Source organism: Myodes glareolus, chromosome 10 (genome assembly GCF_982192425.1).
Source record: "Myodes glareolus chromosome 10, mMyoGla1.1, whole genome shotgun sequence".
NCBI classification, from domain to species: Eukaryota; Metazoa; Chordata; class Mammalia; order Rodentia; family Cricetidae; genus Myodes; species Myodes glareolus.
The window spans coordinates 31,442,248-31,461,664 of record NC_142035.1 but is presented as its reverse complement, the minus strand read 5'-3'; the positions used below and the strand labels follow the sequence as shown (position 1 = coordinate 31,461,664).

Sequence of the window (19,417 nt, the reverse complement as noted above, 5' to 3'; positions counted from 1 at the left end):
TGACACATGAAAATGGATGATACAAAAGCTATATTCTCTTCTATTATTTAATCTGTTACCATTACTCGATTTTGATATTGCATAGGATATGCCAGCAACCATTTTTCTAGCCAAATAATTCTGTGACTTTGTTTGGGTGACCATTTAAATGGCAAAACTCATTAAAGTCACACCAGTAACATAGCAGTTTAACTACACTAAGATTTCTAAAGATAATGGCTTCTTAATTCAAACAGTCGTAAGTAAAGTTTCAAGTGGAACATGGCATTTCCCTGAAGGAATTCTAACTTCAGACTGTTGGAGAAGTTCACCAGTTGTCTTCAAAGTAGACTAACTTTACATAGCACACTTAAAAATAAAGGTATTTATCCAGTGACATTATAATAATGATCAGATTATTATATTTAGCAGCCAATAGTATAGGTGAAAAAAGTCTGCAAAAAAAACCCTTTATTTGCAGATGCTTAACATTTTTTACAGAACAGAAACTAAAATAATTAGTTATTCAATTAGTCACAAATATAGTTCTGAAGGGTTTTTTTTACCCATGTGTATAAGAACTGTCTAAACATATCTGCATAGAATCTAGGCATCGCTACCAATATGCTTGAATGAATTAACAAATCTGTTGTAACCTCTAGTTTCTCTGTCACTCTCTGGCTTTTCTCATGCTAGGCTGCTCATTTCCGGCAAGAATTAGAACCTTTCAGCTACTGCTGCTGAAATTACCATAGCCACCTTGGTTTTCGTGACTTAAAATATTGGCCTCCACCACCATAAGGGCTAGAACTTTTGCCTCCAAGGTTTCTTCCCTTCATTGCTCAAAAATTTGAAGACTTCTTGTTTTAATTGCCAAAATCACGGTATCTTCTAACATCTCCAAAATTGTTTCCATCAATACCATCCATTATAGACATCCCCACTGCCACAAAATACTCTACCACCATAGCAGCCACCAAGGGCATCATGATCACTGAAGCTTCCTCTGTCACCAAAATTGTTACTGTCACCAAAACCATGTACACAACCACTACCAAAGTTTCTGGAACTACTTTAACCTCTTTGGCTGGATGAAATACTAGCTATCTCTTGCTTTTACAGGCCTTTTCTTACTTCACATCAATAGCCATTCACAATATTGTGCTTCTGAATGACAATATTATCTACATGGTCATCAAAAGTGACCAAGATAAAGTCCTTCTTTTTTCCCCACTGTCTGTCAGTCATTTTAGTCATTTCAGTTTTATCATACTGTTCAAAATAATGTCAAAAGTGTTGTTCCTCAGTGTCTTCTTCAATACCAACAATATTTTTGGAGTCTTTTTTTGACACAGCTTTCTTTGGTTCTACAACTCTTCCATGCACCTTGTGTAGCCTTGCATTCATAGATACCTGCATCTCCACAGTGGTGTGGGTGACAATTCCAAAGCCTTTGGAGTGCTTTGTGTTTGGATCGCTCATTGCCACACAGTGGGTGAGTTTCCCAGTGCTCAAATGAGTCCTCAGAGACTCATTGGTTGTCTGGCTCTCTGATGAAGAGCTTCAGCAGCTGTTCTGGTTCCTTAGGAGACTCTGACTTAGATATGATGGCAGGGAGATAAGACCTTTCAGCAATGCTTCTTCCCTTACTGCATCAGCAGGCAGAAAGTTGAACTGGTTATTTTAAAGTTATACTTATTTGTATAACTTTATTTTGAGCCCTGATTCAAAACAGAATACCTAATTTCAAATTGTATAACCATTCTAACTCACCCTGGTTAATGCTCCTTACCAGTAACCACTCCAGCTTTCCATTCAAAAATTGGCACAGCTGCTTGAAAAGTCCTATTCCTAGAGGGCTCCACTAGTGACAGAAGGGTGAAATTTGCAGCCATAATCTCATAATGCTGTGATTCAACCTGATAGTGGAATATGCCCCACCATTCTTGCTGGCACCAGCATACTAATGAACTACACAAATCCCCCTCCAGAGCAGGGTATAAGCAGCAGAACCTTGCTAAATGGCTGTAATGAATGTAAACTGTAGCATAGCAGCTGAACCTTGGGATATGCTTAATTGCGTATTGGGTGGCTTAATCTTCAGCCCTGCCAGTTGCAGGAGGATTACTTGTCTTTGGTAAACTCAGTGGAGAGTTGAAAGTAAATTTGCTCAAATGATAGTAGACTTTAGAATAAGCATAATGGAAAAATCATAAATAATCACTAAGAAAAGTAAACCACAATCTAGTCTATGCCTGATCTTTGCTAACCAAGGACAGCTTTCTTAAAAATGGAACCACTGACTCTTGATTTAAGCTTTCATTAAACTGTAAGTCATGAAGAGAAAAAGTGAGTTGAGTTCTCTTTAAAATAAGAGGCATGTTCAGTGTTTAGTGCCACAACAAAGTAATATCTGGATGCTGAAGTTGTACTTAGATTGCCTCAAATATACGACCCCCACACATCTCCAAAAGGCCAGGAATGAGAGAGGCTGCAAACTGACCCAAGATTCCCAATCTTGCCTCTTCCCCAATGAATACAAATGATGTAGCCTTGGTTCTTAATCAGATTACATGTTTTTTTCTTTATAAAATTTTGTTTAGGCTGGCAAGAGGCCTGGCTCACTAAGTAATGGCACTTGCCACCAAACCTCAGTGAGTTCAAGCCTCGGGACCTACATGAAAGAAAAGAATAAATCCTACAAGTTGTGCTCTGACCTCCAAATGTGCACCACAATGTAACCCCCTATAAATAAATGTTTTTTCTTAATTTAAGAAGTTAGAGATGTAGCTCAGTTGGTAGTCATCTTGCCTGATATGTGCAAAGCCCTGAGTTCTATCCTCAGGTGTGGTCCATGTCTGCAATCCTGACACTAAGGAGGAGGATAATAAGAAGCTCAAAATCATCCTTTATCATATGTGAGGTCACTTTGAAATATGTTAAGACCCTATCTCAATTTTTTTCTTTGAAGAAGTGACATAATGAGATAGTAAAGTTTATTGAACACAATAGGAATCCCATAAAGACACACCTACTCTTGGGACTTTTTGGATTACTTTGTCCAGCCTCAATATGAGAGTTTTTGCCTTGGCTTATTGTTTCTTGCTTTGTCACGATCTGGTCTTTTCTGAAGGGAAATGGAGAGGGATTTTATCTAGGAGAGAGGGGAATTGGAGCTAGGAAGAGTGGAAGGAGGGGAAACTGTAGTCAGGATGTATTGTGTGAAAGAAGACTCTTTAAATAAATAAGAGAATGAAAGAAAAACAATGGAAATGAAACCTTCCTTCCTCAGGTGTGCTTCACTCTTAATTCCTCAATTCAACTAACGTGACTGGAATTATTTGTTCCTTGTGATAAAAATTATCCCAGATAATTGAGAAATGGATAATCTTCTGTACTGTTTGGTTTTAAGATTTATAAATGATAGCATAAAGAGCCAGTTACTTTCTCAGTGCAGTTAATAATTGTTTTTATTACCTGCCTAGCTTCAATTCTACAGAGTAGAAAAAAATCTTTCCCAAATATAAATGGCTAAAGAAACCTTTAGAAATTATATCTAATTTTCTATGTCATGTAGAGGAATTAGATAGGGGTTTTCTAGTGATGGTAGAAAAGATGACTTCAGAGAGCCATGTTCCTAGTGAGTTTATAGAATTGCTCTGCTGTTTCTATAAACTGTCTGCTTCTAAACAGATGAAAAAGTTTTCTCTGATATATTAATTAGCCAAGAGGAGGAAATCCCACAATCTGCCATATGCAATCTGGAATTATAAGCTTTAAATCCTGGTCCAAGACTGATTCCCTGAGAACCAGGAGAGTCACTATTCTAGGGAAGGAGACATCCTAGATCAGACAGAAATAAATTACTTCACCTTCTTTTCCTGTCCATCCCTCTACAGACTGGATGATACTCAAAAGTTTAGGTGTTGTCAATATGACAGGCAGTATTTAGAAGTACAGCATCTTAGAGGTGGTCAGACTTTGAATATTCATTCCTTGTGATGGAATTAATTCTTTTAAAATATCTTCATGTTGCTATTTTGTTCTCTTACCTCTTTACTTTCTGCCAAGAGTGTGGGGATGCAGCAAGACCTGCTGGAAGTGAAACATCCCGGCACCTCGATCTTGGATTTTTCTTCAAAAATGAGCTCCTGTTACTTCTGAGATATTGTATGCAGCCTTGGGTATTCTGACACAAGATGGATCAAGATATACACCCTTTATTCCACCACTGTGTCCTTCCAGGCAACCAACATTCCACATCTCTGAAAATCAGCTTACACTGTCTTTATTTTCATAACCACTCCTCTTTTACTACATACTTTTCAAAACTGTGATGTAAAATGTATTTACTCAGCCTAAGAATTTTCTGTGTTGTCAGTGAGTTTGTGAACATGATGGAGAATTTGTTTGGTGTAGGAGGTCCTTCTATATTTGTGTTGCTTTCATTGGTTAATAAAGAAACTGCTTTGGGCCTGGTGATAGGACAGAACTTATGTAGGTGGGGAGACAGGACTGAATTCTGGGAGGAAGAAAGCAGAGAGGGAGACCTACTATGTAGACACCAGGTCAGACATGCTAAATCTTTCCCAGTAAACCATGACCTCATGGTGAACACAGATTATTATATTAGAAATGGGTTAAATTAAGATGTAAGAGTTAGCTAATAAGAGGTTAGAACAAATGGGCCAGGCAGTGTTTTGATTAATACAATTTCTGTGTGGTTATTTCAGGTGTAAGCCGGGTGGGATGGAACAAGGAGTCACGATCCCACAACATTTGCTGTAATAGGATTGCCACCATATCCATAAAACAGGGTGAAGAGTCATGGAAACTAATAACACTTTAAATTTCTAACTATATGGGGATAGTAAAGATGTTTGTGTAGTGTATAATACAGGTCTGTGTATCGCTTTCTCTTTAAATGTGTTTTGGTTATGGAGTGACATCATTTTTCCACATTACTGCAAGTTTGCTATAACAAGTATAGATGTAGAAATTGCAAAGTCATTGCATAAGTAACAGTGTTTATTTTTGTGAATTGTAACCTTTTTTAAAAAATTAGTTCTGTTTTAATAGAAAATACTATCTCACAAGTAGAAACAGAACACCTATCTCACAAATCAAAAGGAATAACTTAACAATGTGAATATTCAATGAACATTTTCCCCTTCTACTCTCGCACAGCTCCCATATTCTTAAACTCAAGAATAATTTCTGTATTTTATGTGTATATTGTATATAAATACAAACAAATATGGCTACATACTGATGCTAGGGTACTGTAACTTGCATTTTTATCTTTCATCATGTATCTTGGAGGTTTTGCAAATTGATTGTTTTCTTTTCTGAGACAGGGTTTCTCTATTTAACAGCCCTGACTGTATAGGAACTCACTCCGTAGACCAGGCTAGCCTCAAACTCACAGAGATTTGCATGCCTCTGCCTTCTGAGTGTTAGGATAAAGACATGCACCATCGCTGCTACCCAGCATAAATTGATTCTAAGGAATCTCTGCATCCATTTTAAAGCAGCACAATATTGCATTTTCACAACCTGACATGAGTCATCAATTAGTACCCCATTGATGGACACTGCTACTCAGAACAACCTCATACATGCCTCATGTAGAATATGAATGGTCAAGCTAGGTTTGGTGACATGCACCATTAGCAGCTCAGGAGGCTGAGACATGAAGATTAGCAGTTTGAGGTCAGCATTGGCTATGTATCAAGACCCCTTTCTCAAACACTGCCCCCATTAAAAAAAAGGTTCATGATGTCTGCTGAATGAATGCCTAAAATTCAGGAAACTTCTGGGTCAGAAGGCAGAGGCTTTAGTGATTCAGTAGATTACCTATGCAAAATGCCAAGTTCATTGGTTTTAATGAACCAAAAATCATCATACAAAAGTTCAAATAACTTTTAGAACTTATTTTTAAAATTTTGTTGGACAGAGAACTCGGTAGCTCAGTCAGTATACCTTTTCCTTCTCTGAGGAACATTTACTGTGAGGTGAATTTTGCGGACACCACTGGAATCATAGTCTTATTGAGCCTGAATTTTCCTCTGTGCTGCCTTGTTAACTGCAGTGTTCCTTTGGTTTATTTTAGCCAAAGTCGAAGACAAGTAAAGAATCCAGTGGTCAGAATGTAAGCATGGCACAGCATTTTTAAAATTTAAAATTTAAAATTGCTGTAAAATTTGAGATAATATTTTCAATTTCTTGGTGATGAAAAAGAGTAGGTTATAAAGCTGTACCTAATTCATGAAGGCAAAGGTAGAAGGACTTGCAGTGACTTAAATTTTTTATTTAATAGCATGTCTTAATATAGTTAAAAAATAATATAGACAATAACCTTTATCAAGCTCCCCCCATGATAACATCTTATATAAAAATACCACACTGTCAAAACCAGGAAAATGACCTTGAAACCCAAGGTTAATGTAGACCTGTTACCATTCTCTTTAATAGAAAAACTTGATTGGAGTTGGTCAACATATACTGTATTATGGAGGCATAAATAAAACCACTTTCTTTTTTTTAAAGCAATCCTTTACTCTGATTTCACCTGTTTTTTTTAAAGATTTATTTATTTATTATGTATACAACATTCCATCCACGTACACCTGCATGCCAGAAGAGGGCATCGGATATCATTATAGATGGTTGTGAGCCACCATGTGGTTGCTGGGAATTGAGCTCAGGACCTCTGGAAGAGCAGTCAGTGCTCTTAACCTCTGAGCGATTTCTCCAGCCCTAAATACAACCACTTTCTAACTGAAACAGTTTATCTGAGCTAATGGGAGCTCACCAACTCCAGCTGTACAGGGAAGAAACCAGCATAGGACCAAAATAGGCCATCTGAATGTGGATGACAGTTGTATGACTGGGGCAGACTGCGGGGTCACTGGCACTAGCACCAGGATTTATCTCTACTGCTTGTACTGACTTTTTGGGAACTCATTCTCTTTGCATGGATACTTTGCTCGGCCTAGATATGGAAGGAGGGGTCCTTGGACCTTCCCTAAAGCAGTGTGCCTTACCCTCTCTGAGGAGTGGTTGATGAGTGGGGTGGGAAGGAAGGTGGAGTGAATTGGAGGTGGAGATGGAATGGGAACTGGTATTGGTATGTAAAACAAAAAAAAAGGTTGTTTTCTTTTTTAAAAAAAATAAAAAAGATAGATTCAGAAGAAGAAAAACTCTCTAAACAAGTCACAGTGTGCTTAAAATGTACATAGTCTTGGGAGAGAGGAAAAAAGAGTATAGACAGTTTCAAAAAATAAAACAAAGTCTTTAAAGAAACAGTAAAAGTAATGTAAAAAAGCCATGTAAAGATGAAAATACAAGAGTCTGGAGTACATATACTATTGGGTTTTCTTTGAATTTTTGACTGTTAATGGGCTAAATACAGAGAGACATTTGATTGTGGGGGTTGTTAAGATAAACCAACTAAAGATATCTTGACTTCAAAATTTAGGTCTAATGATATTTTGCTTTGGAAAAGAGGTTCTGTTTTTGTTTCCACAGAAGATGAGAAGCCATGGATTCCTTCCAGGCTAACATGGTTTCATCAAGTAAAACCCCCTTGAGAGGTCTTCATGGGAGCGATGGCCCAGGTGATCCAACATCCAGAACAGCTTCAAGACAACTGACTGAGATGATGCAGCCTCACAGACTACTAAAGTCAAGATTTAACTATAATTCTAAATTTTCTCAATAACCCCATAAGATTACCAGCACCCTCAATCAGCAGGAAGTAATATAGAAACCATGCCCAAATTCCCAAAATATTGTTTATAAATGTTTGTTTTTATTTAAAGGGTTATAAATAAATAGTTATTTAAAGGTTATAAATAATTAATGGTCATAGTCAATCTGTTTATAAAGAAAAAAGGAGTATATGATATAGAAATAAATACATTGGTATGAATTTTGATTTACTGATACAAACTTGAGGTCAATTTTGTTATACTATCTGTATATTTATACTCTAGTTTAGGGTATTATGTTTATGTAGCTCACTAAAAATATATTGCATAATTAAGAAATATAAATTAAGTCATCTATAATAGTTAAACTTATAGTCACATTAGTTAGGTTTTCTAGATATGCAGAGATACATTTCAAATAGATAGGTAATGTTCAAACACGTAAAAGAGCTACAGAATACAGCATTTAAAATATTTTATGAACTTAGACTTTTCTCAGCAGTGAGACATGTCTATTCCTGGCAGCACCAATTACTTCAAGAGGATGATGGGTATCAAAGAAGTTCCTTATGGAGTTTGCTTTCAATATGGCAAGGCTAGACATTTGGGCAAGAAAAACTGCTCTTGCTTAGACTGCTTGACTGTATGCTGAATAAACTGGACATGCAGGACCCCCAGGAAAATGATAGCTAAACTTTGCCGAAACAAGGCAGGATAATCCTTCAGGGTTCCTGCTTCACAGAAGAAACTGCCAAACATTTTGCAGAACACAGAGGAAAATGACAAACTGCCAATATAGGTGGGAAAGTATTTTAAATTTCCTGCTTCATTGAAAGGTCTGTCAGATACTACGTGCCTGTAGACTGAATATGGATGCCCCAATGTTACAGAAGAACTTTGGGTGACTGTCCAGGCAGCCAGATGTCTTTGTAATTTCTAGAGTTTTGGAAGTTGCTTACAATGCACTTCCTGTTTACTTAGGTAATATTATAACCTCTAGAGTCCTTGATGGAGTTGAAGACTAGATAATTATAGTTTTCTTTAGTTATGACAAATAATAAATTGAATATAAAACTTGAGACTCACAAAGATAGGGTAGATGATAGAGCACTTTCTTTCATTTTGCCAAATACAAATAGACTAAATATTATAACTGCAATTCTTGCTTAATAACCATTTTGTTATATGTAATTTTACTGTTAAAGTTAAAACCTTCCTTTTTAATTAGACAGAAAAGGACAGAAGATGTGGGATTCCCCTCTGTATGCTGTGAATATGTTTCATTACATTGGTTAATAAAGAAGTTGATTTGGTCATTAGTCAGGCAGAATAGAACCAGGTGGGAAACCCAAGCAAAAGTAAAGGCAAATGGAAGGCAGAGTTTGAGAGACTGGTAGAGCCAGCAGCTGCCAAGGAAGCAAGACATGTAGAAAATGAGGTAATGCCACGGCCACGTGGCAATACATAGATTAATAGAAGTGGGTTTATTTATATGTAGAGCTAGTCAGTAAGAAGTCTGAGTCATAGTAAGTCTCTGAGTGGTTATTTGGGAACTGGCAGGCAGGGCAGAAACATCCAGTTACACATGAGGCCATGGGGGTGTCTTCTTATCTACTATAGTGCAGGCCTTATGGTTCTAGACTGGTGGAACCTGTCTAGGAGGAAGTGAATCAGCACCCTGACTGAGAGAATCCTTGGGAAGTGAGGGGAGTCCTCCATGTTAGCCTGAATGAAAGCAGTCGCTAACATGGAAGATCAAGGGTGCATTGTTAGTAAGGAAGGACATTGGATTGCTTTAAGTTGGGGATTACTTTCTAATCTTGGGGGTGAAAAAAATCTTGGTACCGTTAAAAGGAGAAAAATGGAGACTCTCCTTAAAACTTCCTCTAGTGTTAACTGCTGGATGTGATAGGGTACACCAGGAATGCCAGGACTGATGAGGCTGAGGAAGGAAGATGGGGAGTTGGAGCAGAGCCCGAGCTACACAGCAAGACTATCTCAAAAGAGAAAGGAAGGGAAAGAATGGGAGAGGGGGAAAGAAATGAAAGAAACAGAATTAGCTGTAATTTTTAAAGAGTGCACTCAGTTCTGCAGTGGTCTTGAGTGAGAGTGAAATTAATACCCAGGAAAAAAACATTTAAAAGATGTTTCAGTTTTTGGTATTAATTTCTTTAATTTCCTGAAGTCTGACATCAAAGAGAAATTTTCTGTCACATAAAAAGTAATTCCAGGCTGGGGAGGTAGATTTATGATAGAGCATTTGCCTAATACACATGAGACCCTGGATACATTTCCCAGCAAACACATGCACGCAAGTAATAATAATACATGCACGCACAGACATGCACACAAGTAATAATAATAACAACAGTAATAATCAAATCACCATGAGTAATCTTCTATTTTGAAATAAACTTGTAGTGATTCTTGTTTGTTATTGGTAAAGTTTTTATACATATAGAAATATATATTCAACAGTCTAGAACTCCAACAGTTAAAATTATCTCGTGCTACTCCTTAGGTATCTGTGATGACTGTTCTTGGTTGTCAGTGTGACTACATCTAGAATGAACTACAACCCAGAAATGAAAGGCACACTTGTTAGCGATATTTTGCTTGGTTTGAAGTGGGTAAATTCACTTCAAGTCTGGAGCTTTGAGGCAGGAAGATGTCTTTGATCTGAATCTTGAGGCAGGAAGGTACACCTTTAATCTGGGCCACACCTGCTAGAAGTCTATATAAGACCGTAGAAGAAGGAAGCCTTTTTTTCTTTGCCTGCTTGCCCTCACCTTGCTTGGACATCCATTCCTTCACTGTCAGTAAGTCTACTTCTTTGGGACTCCAGACTACACTGAAGACCAGCTGAGACATCCAGCCTTGTGACTGAGCAACTAATTCACAGCTAGCCATTGTTAGATTATATATATAATCCATGTATGTACATATGTGTTTATATATGTATGTGTATTTAAAGGATTTGTTGGAATGACTTACAGGCTGCAGTCCAGCATGTGCAAGTAAATGCACGCATGCATGCGCGCACACACACACACACACATTCATTCTGTAAATTGTGTTACTCTAGAGAACACTGAATATTTTATTGTGTCTGATTGTAATTATGGTTACTATTTGTTCTCATCTAAACTGTTAGCATCAGTGTGTGGGTCACTTTTCCTGTCTTGTGACAAAATTTAACTGACCAAAGCTACTTAAGAAAGAAAGGGTTTATTCTTGCTTAGAGCCTTTTCTTTTGTTTTATTTTTAGTTAAAATAAAAAGTAATAGGTTTATTTATGATGCTTTCATTGTTTTGGTTGATCTTTCCATTCATGTCACATGTTGTAACAGACCTCCAGACGTAGCACAACTGATGCCATGTTGGAGGCACTGGCATTAGAATCCAGCATGTAGGCTTCAATACTTGCCGAAATGGAAACAAAGACCTAACCCACTAAAGACCCATATTTCTAGGATCCAGAAAAGATCCTAAATGCATTAACCTTTCCTTTCGGCTTCTGTAGTCTCACTTCTCACTAAGTGTTCCTGCTAACCAAAGTGTATAAACGAGGATATGCTTTTTGAACATAAAAGCATAGTTGGTGAGACTGAAGGGCTGCATGATTTGGGCAGGTTCCCCGTGCAGTCAATGGCCAGCAGTACAGACTTTCTATTTGGTTTTAAGAGTGTACTGGTGTTATCTGATGGAATTACCTTGTGACACATGTTCTATCACTCTCCTCACATTCTTCCTAAAACCTGATTTCCCCCTGTCTCATTTCATGGTCTACACCCACAGTAAGTTCACACATGTAAAAATTAGAAACTAGAGTCTACTATATATGAGAGAACATGTGGTATTTGTCTTTCTGAGCTTGAGTTAATTCAGTGTGTGTGATCAATCCATATTCCTGCAAATTTACATAATTTCTTCTTTCTCCTCCTCTTCTCTCCTCCTCCTCCTTCTTTGGTTTTAGACAGGATCTCATCAAAATCTCTCTTCTTGACCCAGGCAGTGGTGATTCATGCCTTTAATTCCAGCACTTGGGAGACAGAGGCTGGCAGATCTCTGAGTTCAAGAACAACCTGGTCTACCGACTGAGTTCCAGGACAGCCAGGGCTACACAGAGAAACCCTATCTCGAAAAACCAAAAAACAAATGAATAAAATTTCATTGTATCCTGATACCTTATGTTTCCTGTTCCTGATGTCTGAGCTGGGTCTTTGAATCCTGGTCTTTATGATGGGATACAAGGGAGAGGAGCTTGGTCCTTCCTCAAATTGATATGCCATGTTTTGTTGATTCCCAAAGGAGACCTTACTCCATCTGAATGGAGAAGGAAGAAAAGTGAATGGGGTGGGGTAGTAGGAGGGATCTGGGAGGACAGAAAAGAAGGAGAGGAAGGAGAAGGAACTGTGGTTGGTATGTAAAATAAGATAAACAAAAAATTCCCTTGTATATATGTACCATATTTTCATTAGCTGTTCATTTGTTGACAGACAGCTAGGCTAATTACATTTCCTTGGTATTATGAATAGTGCAGCAATAAACAAAGGTATGCAAGTATCTTTGTGGTAGAATATAGAGTCCTTTGAGTGTGTGCCCAGGACTGGTATAATTGGGTTATATTGGTTCTATTTTTAACTTTTTGAGAAACCTCCATCCTGATTTCTGTTATGGTGACTGAATATGCTTATACTCCCACCAGAGGTTCCTCTTCCCCACTTCCTCATCAGCATTTTATAAATTTAAATTTAATTTTATGTGTATTTGTAGTTTGCCTGCATGTATATCTGTGCACATGTATGTGTATGGCACCCAAGGAGACCAGAAGAAGGCATCAGAACCCTTGGAGTTACAAATGGTTATGAGCTGTCTTGTGGGTTCTGGGAATTGCAGAGAACTAGGGTTCTCAGGAAGAGCAGTCAGTTTTTAAGTAATGAACCATCTCTCCAGTTTTATAATTGGTTTCTTTGATGATAGTCATTCTGACTGGGTTAGGTGGAATCTCAAAGTAGTTTAGTTTGTATTTCCCTAATGAATAAGGATGTTAAACACATTAAAATGTTATCTATTATTATTATTATTAATTTGCATGTGTGATGGGTAAGAGAACACAGGCATATCTGTGCCGCAGTATACACCCTGAAATCAGAAAGCAACTCTGTAGCCATTTTTCTCCTTTCACCTTTAATGAACTCCAGAGATTGAACTCAGATTGTCTGGCTAACATGGTGCTACTTTACCCACTGAGTGACCTCATTGCTCCCAACCCTAGGATGCTGTATACTTAAAAATATTCATTGGCTTTTGTTTCTTTTCTCCTCTTTGACTTTTGTATGTTTAATTTTGGTAGTTCTTTATGTATTCTATACATTAACTCCCTGTCTGAAGTCTAGCTGGCAAAGATTTTTCTCCCATTCTGGAGGTTGTCTGTTCACTCTACTGGTAGTTTGCTTTGCTTTGCAAAGGCTTTGAAATCCCATACAGGTCCCTTTACCTGTTCTTGGTGCCATTTCCTTTGCTACTAAAGTCCTATTCAGAAGGCCCATGCCTGTTCTTTTATCTTGAGACATATTCTCTTTAACCCTTGGTAGTTCTGGCATTTCAGGTTTTACATGGAGATGTTTGATCCACTTTGAATATATTTTATGCAGGATGAAAATATGGATTTAATTTCATTCTTCTGCAGATGCATATCCAGGTTTGCCAGCACTATTTGTTAAATAAAGTTGCCTCCCAGACCCACTATATGTTTGATGCCTTTGTCAAAATTGGGAGACCATAACTGTGTAGATTTATTTATGGATCTTATATTATGCTCCGTTGATTCACATGTCTGGTTTTTACTAGAACATGCTCTGCTCACCACACCACTGTAGTTCTGCAGCAGTTTGAGGTCAGATTCTTCTATTTAGGACTGCCTTGGCTAGATATCCATAGTCTCTTGTACTTTCATAAGAATGTTAGGACTGTTTTTTCTAGTCATGTGAAGAATGTGACTGAAAATTAATGGGAATTGGTTTGATCTGCAGATTCTTTTGGAAGTATGGCTACTTTCACAATATCAGTTCTGACAGGAACATTGAAGATCTGTCCATATTCTAATGTCTTCTTCAATTTCTCTTTTCAATGTTTTAACTTTTTATTATAGAAATATTTCACTACTTTGGTTAGGATTACTTCTGGGTATTTTTGGAAGCTATTGTAAATGGATATTTTTCTTATTTTTCATCAATAAGTTCATTACTGGACTATATGGAAAGCAATTATTTTTATGTGTTGAATTTGTGTTTTGCAGCTTTATTGAAAGAGTTTATCAGATCTAATAGTTTCTAATGGAATATGCAGGGTCTTTTAAGTATATGATTGTATTGTCTGGAGATAGGAGTAGTTTGACTTCATTTCTTTTTTTAACCCTTTTATATTTTTCTTGTCTTATTCCTCTAGCTAAGACTTTGAGTACTATATTGGATAAGATTGGGGAGATTGAGCATACTAACCAAAACAGCAAGGAAAATTACAGACTATTTTTTTGATGGACACAGATGCAAAATTTCTCCACACAATACTTGTAAACTGAACTCAAGAGCACTTTAAGACCATATATCATGGCCAGCTTGCTCACGGTGTGAGGTTACAGTCTATTGTGGCAGGGACAGCATGGGAATAGTATTGAGGTGACTGGCCACACTACATCCACAACGGCTCTGGGGCTCAGCTGACTTTCTCCTTTGTTTCCAGCCCAAAACTCCAGCCCATGGGATTGTATCACTCACATTCAGGGCGTGTCTTCCATCTTTACTTACACCTTTCTGGAAACACCGTCACAGAGGCTCTGTTCCATGATGATTCTTTGGGGAGAGGGAGTTAAATGGCCATTTATTTAAGTTCAAGAGAATTCAGTAGAATGTTTCATAAACAAAAAAGGCAAGAAAAAGTAGTCCAGCGAATACAATTGATTAGATTTAACAACCAACTCTAAAAATTGAAAGCCGGTTAGATTTTAGGGATCATTTAGTTAAACCTTTTTGTTTTTGACATTTTCTCAAATATAATTTATGTATCACTAAATTTGGCCCACTTAAAGTGTATGATTTTGCTTTTCATATGCCCCTGAGCAGTATAATTATCACAATAGCTTGATTTATGAATATTAATGCCTTGCAGTGGATTGAAAACTCAGTAATAGTCACTACACATTCCTTCTATTCTTCCAATATAGCCCTACACAACTACAAACTAATTTTCTGTCTCTTATGTGTTTCAGATATTTCATGCAACCTGGATGTGACAATCTGTGGTCCTTTGTGACTGTCTCTTTTCTTAACAGAATGTTTTCATGTTTAATAGACATATCAGTACTTCATTTTTAAAGACAGGGTCTCTCTACAGAGTCCTGACTGTCCCAGAACTCACCATGCACACACAGGCTGGCCTCAAATTCACAGAGATCTACCTGCCTCTGTCCCAGAGTGCTGGGATCAAAGCTTTGCACCACCATGATCGGCTCACAGAGATTCTACATCCAGTCAAGATGACCAACATTAAATATCACAATCAGAGAGTGCACATATTTTTCATGCTTATCCTAATCTTGAGTTGTGTACAAAATTATATGGCATAGAAAATTACTTTCACTAGGAGAAACTGACTCATCCCACTTTTCAGAGACAGACTGCTGAATTTTTGGCAGACTCTAAAATGTCTCTTAAGTACTTAAAAAAAAAGTATACTTTTGGTACACGACAAAACCAGACAGCTTCATTCCATTGATACATGTTCATTCAGATATTCACAACAATCTTATTTGACTGACTTTCATGCCTTGGAAATCCAAAGAACCTTCTAAACTTATATGATGTTAAAATATTTTAAAAAATAAATTTGCTGTTAAGACCAGCTTTGAGAAAATTCATAAAGATTACATTGTAGCCAGGTATAATGGCATGCAGTTTAATCCCAGTTCTTGAGTTTGAGATCAGTCAGGGATATATATTGAGAACTTATCTCAAAAAAATTGCAAAACAAACAAACTTAAGAAGGCCATATTATGGAATAAATGTTGATATCACCAGTGTTGAGAGAACCTCCCCCCCACTTTTGAAACTGCATATCAGATGGGGCTTGTAAGTGCCAGTTTATTTTCTGGGATCATTTTTAATTAATATTATATTTTGTGTGTGTGTATGTATGTGTGTGTATGTGTGTGTGTGTGTGTGTGTGTGTGTGTGTGAGAGAGAGAGAGAGAGAGAGAGAGAGAGAGAGAGAGAGAGAGAGAGAGAATATGCTTGTATGCTTTTATAGTGTGGTGCATGATTGCACACGCTCACATGCCTATTTTAAACATGTGGAGGTCAGAAGAGGACATTGGGTATCTTCCTTTATCACTCTCTGTCTTAATCTTCTAAGACAGGATTTCTCACTGAACCTGAAGCTAGATATTTATGCTAGGCTGACTGGCTAGTGAGCGCTCCACCCACCCTAGCCTCAATGCTGGGACCACAGCATTGCTCAACTTTCTAGGTGGATGCTGGGGAATGGAGCTCAGGTCCTCATATCTGCACAGCGAGTGCTCTTTCCCGTGAAAGCATTGCTCCAGCCTCCTCTCTGATCATCAGGATAGCAGCACGATCTCCATTACTTTCCATCCTCATAGGTGAACTCAGTCAGAGCAAAAGCCTCCAACTTTGCCATCATTAAAAGTGGTAATACAGAGAGATGTGGATCACCTTCTGCATTTTGCACCCTCTGCATTTGAACTTGCTGGGTTCCTGCAGCAAGATGGATTTTTATCATGTTTTCTCATTTGATTAATTAACCCAGCTGTGGTAATCGTTTCAACATCCTCCTGCACAGGCAACCTCTCCAGCTTGAGGGACCAAGTTTCCATTAGAGCTTTTCATTGTACCAGCAGGGCTAGGAAGGGCGTTTGACAACGGTGTTCATAATTGCTTTGTCTAATTGCATGAGATCAGGGTGGGAAACTTTAAAAGCATATCTGCATCGAGAGTGGTGTTTCAATTCACCATGTTAATTTTTTTCTTCTGTTGCTGATATCATATCTGATTTAATGAGATTTCATCCTGCCCACAGAAAGGAATGAACAGGGAGTAGGGAAAGGTTAATCTAGGGGCAAATACTGATACCCATCTCTTGCCCCTCACCCTGACTTGTATGTCCATTAAACTACCTTAGGCAAATACTGTTCTACTGTCTCACCATGCAACAGCCCACAGGGACTTCTGACACTATAGCTTTTCCAATGTAGAAGGCATCCTTGTCATCCGAGAGCACACGCTCCATGGAGGATTGGGACATAACCAGGTAGAGTTTTCTAGGTTTCTCTGAAGTTGGCAAATGGGGCAGTTGATGGGGGCAGGACAGAGCAGTCTAAGCTCCGAGATTCTGTCTGTCACTCTTGTAGATCAGGAAGCTCTTAACTTTCAGCCCTCCATCACTAAGGGGGAGAATTACATTTCAGACTAATTTCCTTTATAGCATAAGTCTATTTTTTTTTTCTTAGCAGAGTTCTAGAGGACGCTTCAGCCCATCAGAGGGATCTTTTGCATACAAAAGGCTAAGAATTCTAGGAGGTGCCCACTGTGTAAAAATCCATGCTCTTTGTCTTTCCTGTACTGTTTTATTCTTACTCTCAGTCTGCAGCCTGGATTGGCCTTACACTTACAACAATCTTTCTGTCTCAGCCTCCTAGTTGCTGGGATTACAGGAGGGAGCTGACGTGGCCAGCTGGTAATCAACATCTTTGAGCACTTTTCTCCCCCTTTCCAATCCCAGCCAGGTGATATAAGGAGACAGACACTAAAACTAATGATATTCAGCCAGGCAGTGGTGGCTTTTAATCCCAGTACTCAGGATGCAAAGGAAGGCGGATCTCTGAGTCTGAAGCCAGCCTGGTTTACAGAGCAAGTTACAGGACAGCCAGGGCTACACAGAGAAATGCTGTCTCAAAACAAAACAAAAAACAAAAGCAAAAAGCTCACAATATTCAAAACACAAAAACGTAATGATTTGTGGAGTGGCTTCCAGTGAGAGGCAGTTGGGAATGACGTCATTGCACATGCGAAGGAGTACCGTACTCCCTACCCAGCTCCTAGCCCTTCTCTGTGACTACTCACTTCAGAGTGAGCTAATGGGCTCAGAGAGGAGCTGAAGAGCCAGCTGTTGTTGGTATTTGACACAATGTGAATTAACATCTTATAGGGCAGTCATACGGAGCAACACATACTTTTCTCTTACAGCTTTGGACAAAAGCTCAGTGTGCTCTAGAACTTTATAATCTGATCCTGGAGCCACTGGCCACATGCAGTTGCTTAGATTAACAGCAAGTAAATGAAATTTAAAAATCAGTCCTTCATTTATGGGTGATAGGGGAGTTTAGCCAATCACATTCTGTTTTGGGGGCGTACCGCCCTTAGGCTAAAGCTTACCTATAAACCTAGCAAGCACACTCCGCTAGCTCTCTTTCGCCTGGCTCCTGCACCTGGACGGATCGTTTGAATTCTGGTGTAAACTGTTGTAAGTCTTACTTCTGTTTATTAAAGCTGTATATTTTGTATTAAGATAGTCTGGGGATTTTTCATTACCAATTGCCCTGCGGCATCATATGGGGAGCCACATTTCCAGCATCTGATCACTGTATGTGGCTTCTGGTGCCATATTAGAAAACACAGGTAAAGAGCTCTCCACCCAGAGAGTCTCAGCTGGGCCTGTTTCTCTGGCTTTCTCTTTTGCCTTCTGTTCTAACTTCTGTCTGAATGTTAAATTCACTCACACCCTCTTCATCTCACCCAAATCCTGGCCACAAAGGGTAGGATTATCCTTTTCTGTTTGTTGAGTCAGGGCCTTACTACCTGGGTTGGCCTTGAATTTACAATCCTCCTGCCTCAGCCTCCTGCATGCTGGGATAACAGGTGCATGCCCCCACAGCCTTTGTTTGTGAACCAGTGAGGACCTGGATCAGAGTGTAAGGAACTAACTCGTCCAAAGCTACCCATGAACGGTGGCCATCCTCTGTTGTTGGAACCGGTTTCTTGTGCTTTGTGCCCTCTAAGTATCACGGCAGCAGCCTGTTCTTAGTGTTAAGGGTGGCAGGGTAGCATATGCAGGGTCTCTAGTAGATATCGCTGTGAGTACTGCATTGAGATGATGGCAGACCAACCCAGCTGTCAGTCTCCCTTCTCTTCCAGGGATAGATGGTTTCCCTCTCAAGGCCTCGGTTCTCTCATCTGAAAAAATCAAGAGAATCGTTACACAGCGCCGCTACACTTCTAGCTTTACCAGTCAACAGTTCTCACAGATTGCACTTTATTTATATGGCTTCTGGCATTCTTCCCAAATGGCGGAAGACCATTTTAAAGGTTGGAGTGGTAGCCAGGCACCTGAGCAGACTTCCTACTGACGGCTTGACAGGAGGTGCTCTGATGAGACTCCTGGAGTTACATCTTGGCCCTCGTCCCAAAGTCTGATTCTATACCACCGCAGCACCAACACCCTGCAGGATCTGTATGAATGCAGTTTTAGAGTTATGAAACTGGAATCGGCACTAGAGGAAATGCTTAGTGATTCATTTATGCCCCAGATTTGAGAAACTATGGTTAAGGGTATGAAGAAGGTAAGAATCCATACGAACTCACCTATGTGTAAACTGACTGGAGCAGGAGGGGTATGACACGGATGTGGGTGATGCCACAGCTCCATCCCCC

The 19,417-nt window shown here is 38.8% G+C and overlaps 1 pseudogene; it reads right to left on the bottom strand.

Annotated features, from left to right (window-relative positions):
* Positions 1-706: 706 nt before the first annotated feature.
* LOC125413873 (heterogeneous nuclear ribonucleoprotein A1-like) lies at positions 707-16,997 on the bottom strand (annotated as a pseudogene).
* Positions 16,998-19,417: the final 2,420 nt, after the last annotated feature.